We start from the raw sequence: 8,872 nt of genomic DNA, 5'->3' as shown, positions 1-8,872 counted from the left end.
TCAGCACACTTATAGTGATAATTGTTGTTGTGATTTTGATAACCATTATTATTTCAAGTTACACAAGACCAGTGATTTTTATGGGAAGGGAGTAATTTAATTACACATCAACCCCAGTATTTGACTGGTACTTTATAATTATAATAATGATAACAGATAGACAAGGCTGGCATTCGTGTGTTCACAGACTTACATATGTACAGTCATACTAACACCCTCACATGCATACATGCAAGCGCACACTCATATGTGCAGGGAGAGAAAGAGAGATGATGAATAGATAGATAAATAAAGAGAGAGAGAGAGAGAGAGAGAGAGAGAGAGAGTGAGCAGTCCTGTGTAATGAACCATAGTACTGTGTAGTAAACTAAAGCCACCTGAGCAATATGTAAACTCTCTCTCTCTCTCTTCTTCTAACCTTTTACTTGTGTTTTGCACTCGGCTCAGTTTTCACTCTAAAAAGTCAACACACAACTTTCGGCATTCTTCTCCCACTCTGTGTCTGTCTGCCTGTTCTCTCTTTCTCTCCTCTTTCAGTTTCTCTCTCTTTCACCACTTCTCTTTCTGCCTCTCTCCCTCTGTCTGTTACTCTTGCTTGTTTCTCTCTGTCTCTTTCCTTCTGTCTGTTTCTCTTCTTTCTTTACCGCTGGCTCTCCCTCCTACTTTCCACCACTTCGTTTATCTGCCACCACCACCGCAGCTCCTGCTACCAAATATTCCACACCCCAGCTTTTCCTTGCCTGCTTCCTCCTCCTAGATATAAGTGTGAAGCAACTGAAAACTGGTTTAAGGCTTCTTCTGAACATCTCCTCTCGTGATCTACCTACTCTGCTAGCTCCCTTAATTGTTTCTCTGTTTTTAAGGTAAGTTCTTTCACTAATAATTGTGTCTAGTCTCTGGCTGCATTATACGCTGATGTAGACTGGCCTGGCCTGGCCTGGCCGTTGTCTGTCCTGTTTCATTTTCTCCTTTTCTTTTTCTCACCACCACAAAAAAAAAAAAAAAGAGAAAAAATCCAAGCTTGTATAAATAGCAGCAAGAATGTTTATACAATAGAAATGCTGATAGTTTATTTTTATTTATATTCAGAAATGTCACTTCTTTCTCTTTCCCCACTTCTCCGCTTACTTTGACAACTAGAATTTCTAGTAAATACAATTGTCAAAATTTTTGTTTTGAAACTTATCACATTTGCATTAGTTTACCCAAACTTGTACAACTACGGACAGATGCTTAGTAGTTTCAGTTTTAAAATTCCAGTCTGCTATGAGGTAACTTTGCGAAATCTTGTCAAAATACATAAAAATCATTACATTATTTGTAAAATTTTATGAGTTGGTCGGGAGCTAAAACATAAACAGCACTCAGTTATGGTGTAGTTTTGCTAGTAGTTTTTTTTAGAAATATAAAGTTAAATAAAAAAAGTAAAATTTGTGTTGTGTGGTAACTACCAAAAGGTACTGGTCAAGTACTTCTGCTGGTACTTATTGATTAACCGTAATCTTCTTAAAATTGCTAGCCTTGTGCCTAAGTTATAAACTACTACTACTATTACTATTATTATCATTATTAAGTATGGCAAGCTGGCAGAATCATTAGTTTGCCAGGCAAAATGCCTGGTGGTGTTTCATCTGTCTTTACATTCTGTGTTCAAATTCTGCCATGGTTGGCTTTTCCTTTCATCCTTTAGGGGTTGATCAAATAAGTACCAGTTGAGTACTGGGATCAATGTGATAGACTTATCTGCTCCTTCGAAATTGCTGGCCTTGTGCCAAGATCTAAAACCTTCATTATTATTATTAGAATCGTTAGCACACTGGACGAAATGCTTAGTGGTATTTTACCCATTGCTATGTTCTGAGTTCAAATTCTGTTGAGATTGACTTTGTCTTTCATCTTCTCGGGGTCGATGAAATAAGTACCAGTTATGCACAGGGGATCGATGTAATCGACTAAGCCCTCTCCTCCAATTTCAGGCCTTGTGCCTATAGTAGAAAGAATTATTATCATAGCTATTATTAGGGATAGATTGGCAGAAAGAGCTTTGTACAAATTCCTTGTAGTATTTATTCCTTTGCATTTTGAGTTCAAATCCTGCCAAGGTCAACTTTGCCTTTCAACCTTCCATGATTGATAAAATACAGTACCTGTCAAATAAGCTTTGTGCTCATATCATCATCATCATCATCATTATTATTATTCAAGGTAATGAGCTGGGAGCATCATTAGCAAGCCAGACAAAATGCTTAGCGGCATTTTATCTGTCTTCGTGTTCTGAGTTCAAATTCCAACGAGGTTGACTTTGGCTTTCATCCTTTCAAGTTTGATGAAATAAGTACCAGTTGAGTACTGGGGTCGATGTAATTGACTTAACCCTTCCCTCAAAATTGTTTGCCTTATGCCAAAATTTGAGACCATTATTATTATTATTATTATTATTATTATTATTATTATTATTATTATTATTATTATTATTTATCTCATCTTGCTTGAGGTTAGTTTTCAGAAAAACCAATAAATTTAGGTTCTAATACCAAGTTAGTTGCCTCTTAATAAACATTTAAAATATTGATGCATTATCAATTTACATAAAGCTTTTGCAATTCTTTCAAAACTTTAATATTTACAACCAATATCTCACTTTCATTATGTAAGAATAAGAATAGTTGGGTCACAAATTACTTTTTTCTGTATGTGCATGAGTGTGTATGAATGCATGTGTTTCATAATTGGCATCTAAAATCTAAAAAGACTTGTATAAGATCTTTTATATGAATATTTTTATAACCCTTAAACTAATCCCTCCAAGACCACCACTGGTGCCCTAGTACTAAACAACCCATGTCAGAAAACATTTACATTGAAAATAAAATCCTTACATAATTAATTTTATGTCTGAACATTTTTGTTATATTCCAAACAATAGCTTAATAATAGTAAAGCAGGTATTTTACGAAATTCCTCCAAAATTTCAGTTACTTTGAAAAATTAAACAAAACAACTAAACAGCATTTTTCATTGGAAATACAGTTACAAAAGATTTAATCATAAATACGTAATTGAATTTTGTTTAACTTGTTAATTAAACAGTCAACAAGTTAATCAAATGATTGATAAGTTAGTTGGAGAGATATTTAACCAGTTGTCTAATAATAAAGGAGTAGAATTGAACTAGTGCATGTGTTATTAATATCGGTGTAATGACTCTCTTTAGACACAACAAAATTTATTTCATCACACATAAAGAATCTTGCAAACCAAATTTAAAACTGAAAGAAAATGCCGTATCTAAGAGTTGGAAATAAAAGTTCTAAGATATAGTTATGTATTACACATGTCTACAATGATTATTAACCATTCGGCTTTACAGCTTTGAAAAATAAGTTTTATCATTTGATACAGTAAAAACTTGTTCTTTCATTTTCTTTCTTCTTCTTCCCAATATACAGCTGACTTTAGCCACTACTTTCACTCTTCTCTCAGTAGCCTTCATCTGCAGTGAATTCAAAGACAAGAAAAAAATTTTTTTTTTGTAAATCTCTCTCTCTCTCTCTCTCACTATATATATATATATATATCATCATCATCATCATCATCATCGTTTAACGTCTGCTTTCCACGCTAGCATAGGTTGGACGATTTGACTGAGGACTGGTGAAACCGGATGACAACACCATATATATCAAAAAATTTTAAATAAGAGCTTTGACGCTAAATCCATATAAAGTTTATTACCTATGTATACATTTGGTAGTTATCATTATATGAACATATATATATATATATATATATCTTTACACACACACACACTCTGTTTCTGTCTTCTTACACATATAAAAAGTTGTTTTATGTATGTGTGTATATAGAGAGACTGTATATATCATGGTCTATGTCTATATAAATTGGTTATTTTCCCTAAAACTATATATATATATATATATATATATATAGATACATACATACGTAAATGTATACATACATAGATACATGTATACATACATACATATATCCATATATATATATATGAGTGTGTACACATGTATGTGTATATAATAAAACAGAATCCAGAGGCACTTGTGTTGGTCTATGTCAGCAACATTTATATTATTTAGTAAAATCGACAAAAAAGAGGACAGTGAACTTGACTTGAGGAGTGGAAAATCCAACATTTTGTAGAGAATCCTTCTTTTGGGAAAAATTGACAAAAGTGAAATTAAAGAGAGAGAAAGAGAGAGAAAAAGAGGCTGCTGTTTTTCTTGGAGGATATAAAACTGCTGTCTCATTAGTTTCTCTTCTTTCAACTTTTACCTGATGAAAGGACTGTTTGAAACTTTGGATTTTCCACTCGCTGTAGCAGTGGTTCCCTATGGACCCTTTGGTTCTTACTTTACATGGATGGTCTTTCATAGCTATTCAATGTTTAAAAAACCCCATCATATTTTTATAATTAAATACTATAAGGAATTGCATGAAAAATTGTTTAAAGTATTTTGTGTATTGTTAAAGTATATTTCACATGAATTTTAACAACAAAATCATAATTGGACCCTCAAGAGCCATTGGACCTTACTTGAGTACCACTGCCCTGTAGCATATTCACTGTACTCTTTTTGTTGTTAACGCTGTGTGTGACTTTTATGTAGCAATGGCTACCTTGCACTCTAGAAATTAGGGATCTCATTGGTGTTCATATTTTCTAAAAAAAATAAAAGTTTAATAATTTCCAGTGTGATTGTATGTAGAGGTGATGGGTTCAATAGTACACGGAATGTTAATATCCAACAGTTAGGTAGATTTCAGAAAAGAAATATAAAAATTACTTTTGCTCAAGTTAAATTTATATATATATATACATATACATATATGCATATAGATATGCACGTGTTTGTAAATATATGCATGGCTGCAGTCTGATGTCTGAAATAAGTAAAAAAAGAAAAAGAAAGCTATATGCATGTATGTATAGGTATTTATATATGCATATATATATGTGTGTGTGTGTGTATGTACATATACATATATATATATACACACCTGTGTGTGTGTGTGTGTATTTATAGATAGACAGGTAAGTATATAGATATACATGGTTGTGTGTGTATACATACACACACACATATATATATATATTTGGATAGATAGATACACTCACATGAACATACATGTATGCACATACACACATACATTGCACACATACCCAACACATACACATATATTCATGTACACATGCAAATACACATACCTGCGCACACATATATACTGTTGTAGGTATAGCTCACTCTCCAAATATGTTGTTTTAGGTTCAGTCCTATTGTGTGGCACCTTCAGTAAATGCTTACTACCATAGCCCCAGGCCAATCAAAACCTTCTAAGTGGTTTATGCAGATGGGAATTAATGTAACTCAGTGTGCAGGTGGGGTGGGTTTATTGTCTGCTTGTGTGTTTGTTTCTTCTTGTCCTAACATAACGTAATAATTGTCAACAAACATCACCAACCAGCAGATAATTTGCAACCTTCCATGAAAGCATGTCTGGTTGTTGTGCTGTTCATGTTCATAGTTCTAGAGGAAATATTACCTTGCTTGGTAACAGCTGACGGTTGGCAACAGAAATGCTGGCAGATTTTCTAGAAAATCTACAAGCATCAAAAAGTGGATGTTAAAGTGATGATGATGATTTTGTGTGTGTGTGTGTGTGTGTGCATATACATGCACACATGCAAGCTTACGTTTGCTTCTCATTGGGTAGCTTTTAGCCAGTTTTCCTCCTTTTTTATATAAATCTTTATATACATCTTCATCATCATCGTCATCATCATTCATCACTACTATCATTATAATTCTCACTGACATCAGCTAATAAACATTAAATTTCAAAAGTATTTTTTAATTCCTTAAAAATCTGCCAAAATATCATCAGTATTTCGCCCAAAATAATTAGAGGTTATACCTTAATTTGGAATAAACCAGATGACCTTGAGAAAATAACTACACAGAGGAAGAAAGAGTCAATAATCATTGAATTCCAATAGATATTGATAACATATCGATACTTCCTGCTTTTAGTTCTGTGGCTTTTTTTAATTTTCTTGTAGGTTTTTAGAGGACTTTTGTTTGTTTATTTTTTGGGGGAGGCTCATGAAATATTGTTAGAAAATATATTAGTTTCTTCTTTCCTTTTTCTTTTCATTCTTCTTTGTCTTGTTGTTGTTGTTGAAGCTTACAATGCCTAAATGATCCGTTTCAAATCCTGGCACAAGGCTTGTAATTTCAAGGAATGCAGAGTAAGTTGATGACATCAACACCAGAGTTCAACTGGTACTTATTTATTGACCCTGAAAGGGATGAAAAGTAAAGTCAGCTTCAGTGGAATTTGAACTCAGTACATAAAGACAGACAAAATGCCACTAAGCATTTTTCCCAGTGTGCTAACAATTCTGCCAGCTCACTGCCCTACAATGCCTAAATAATCACTCGTTAACATCATCGTTGCTTTCATATCTATTTTTCCATGCAAGCATGGGTCAGATGAGATTTGTTGAGTCAGGTTTTCTACAGCCAGATGCTCTTCTGTTTCCAAGTAAGGTGATATTTTCCCCAAGTCTGGGCATGTTTTCACAGAAGATTGTAAATGATGGTGTTGTTTGTTTTAAAATTAGCGTGCAATATCAAGACAAACAGACACACACTCACACATACAAACACACATATAGCTGGGGTTTTGTTTTCAGTTTCTGTTACAAATTCACCTGCAAGGGTTTAGTTGGCTCAGGTCTGTATGATACAAAACACTTACTCAAGATGATATGTAGAAAGACTGAACCTGGAACCATTTAGTTGCAAAATAAACTTCCCAAGCACACAGCCATGCTTACACCTATTTAGAAAATTTATTATTGGAAAATTTATGAATAATGAATGAAAGAGTTGCTGCACCTGCCAGATATAATGTTCTTGGATGCAATAATATTATCAAGCATAGCCAACAGCCGACAGGCTAGAATGAGTGATAGAGTAGAAGAATGGATGTCAAGAATCCTTAGAACTTGTCCAAGTTTTGGATTTTATTGCTTTTCTTCACACAAGAGAATAAATATCTAAAACTTAAAGAATTATTAACTGGTGTTGATTTTGGAGTTAACTAGCTTCTTGCATCTTTAATTTTGGTTGAGTCAGTTGGCACCTTTTACACCCTACAAAACCTTTCATTGCTTGGAATGTAGTCTTCAACAATTGAACAACATTATACTTGATTACATGTCTGAAGAAAATTTTTAAGAAATGAAGTAGGGGTATGCTTTTCTCACCCAATTCTGGTAGATTCTATGAGAGAATTCCTATATTTTCCTTTGCCATTTTTAAATAATGTTTCTCAATATACAAATTTGAAGGTTATTGTAGAAAGGTGTTCTGTCTTTAGTGAGTTTGTGATCCAATGATCCAAATATTTGGTGAATTTATAAATAAAATTATTATGAATTCAAGTTACATATATTTTCAAGTATAATACATTCTGGAAACTTACATTGTAAATAAAATATATGTATACACACATACGCACACACGCATGCACACACACTCACTGCACATACATACATACATACACACACACACATGTACTCAATGTTCATAGATAACAGACTAGTGTGTGTAAAGTCTATATAAGATACATGTAATAAAACTGCACGGATACTATGAAAAATTACAAACAAGCTAAACTAAGAAAGTGGAGCCACTATTTATGAAACCCAAATCCAAAGCATTCCAGAGCACACCTGTCTATTTTGGACAAATGCCTCAAAATTTATTTACTCAACTCACTGCTTTCCCAAAGACAACTCTTAGGTTTATCACAGTTGATGGAGCTGATGCTACAAAATAAAATACTATCAATGGCTTACAACACAGGAATCTGGTTACTGCAACAACATTTTTCTAGAAAATGCTCACAAGTTACTGACTAGACTACCGAAAGGAGTCTAGTACTACCAACATGGTATAAAAGGTACCTCTTTACAAAGGCCATTACATCCATGCCTGTGCACATGACCACTTCGCACTTGATGCTTAGACCTGCACTCTTGACTGAAGCATTCTGTACTCAACTCTCAAAATTTGAAACAGAATTTTGGAGACCTTCACAAGAGTCAACTTGAGATAAAGGCTAAGTGCACAAACAACCCTTGTCATTCACTACATGGGAACTACAGGGAACCAATGATTAGCCTATTAAAAGCAAGGGTTATAACCAACAATGTTATTGTTCATAAGTGCATGACTATATATATAGTTTCTAGATGAAAGACATATATTCTCTGTATAGAATACACTTCGTAGTGCTCAAGAGATTTAAACTTGAGCATGTAGAGCAGTAAATGTAAGGATAAGCAAATTAGGCATGTTGATAGACAAAAAATATTAAATATATTTAATACAAAAAATGTACATATGTCTCCATAAAAAGGTCCAACTTACACAGAGTAGAAATGATATCAAGAATTAAAGGGTTTGAATAAGAGTTTTACGAGTCCAACAGCTGTTTCTGGGGGTTTGGTGGTCCAAAATAATGGTTGGAAATTGACTCCATATCCGATGATGGAATTAATTTACAATCATTATTTTGGACCATCAATTCCCCAGAAACAGCTGTTGGACTTGTAAAAGTCTTATTCAACCCCTTTAATTCCTGATATCATTTCTACTCTGTGTAAGTTGGACCTTTTTTATGCAAACATTTTTGTATTAAATGTATTTAATATTTAGTAGACATGCCCTTTTCAATGCAAGGACCCTATTAGGCATGTTACTGATAAGATGACAGATATTCTCTTGCATAATTTCTTGCCAAGTTTCATGCAGTAGTTCTCAAAAGA

At 33.6% G+C, this 8,872-nt stretch overlaps 1 protein-coding gene across 1 annotated transcript in view; it reads left to right on the top strand.

Moving 5' to 3' along the window:
• The first annotated feature begins 658 nt into the window (after positions 1-658).
• Positions 659-8,872, top strand: part of LOC106875883 (four and a half LIM domains protein 2) — an 82,811-nt gene continuing 74,597 nt past the window's right edge. The window contains exon 1 of the mRNA XM_052975309.1: positions 659-863. The gene's annotated coding sequence lies outside the window, so the exon portion shown is untranslated. The remainder of the gene's footprint in view (positions 864-8,872) is intronic.

Source organism: Octopus bimaculoides, chromosome 21 (assembly GCF_001194135.2).
Source record: "Octopus bimaculoides isolate UCB-OBI-ISO-001 chromosome 21, ASM119413v2, whole genome shotgun sequence".
Taxonomy (NCBI): Eukaryota; Metazoa; Mollusca; class Cephalopoda; order Octopoda; family Octopodidae; genus Octopus; species Octopus bimaculoides.
Note: the sequence above shows the minus strand (reverse complement) of the source record. Positions and strands in the feature narration are given on the sequence as shown.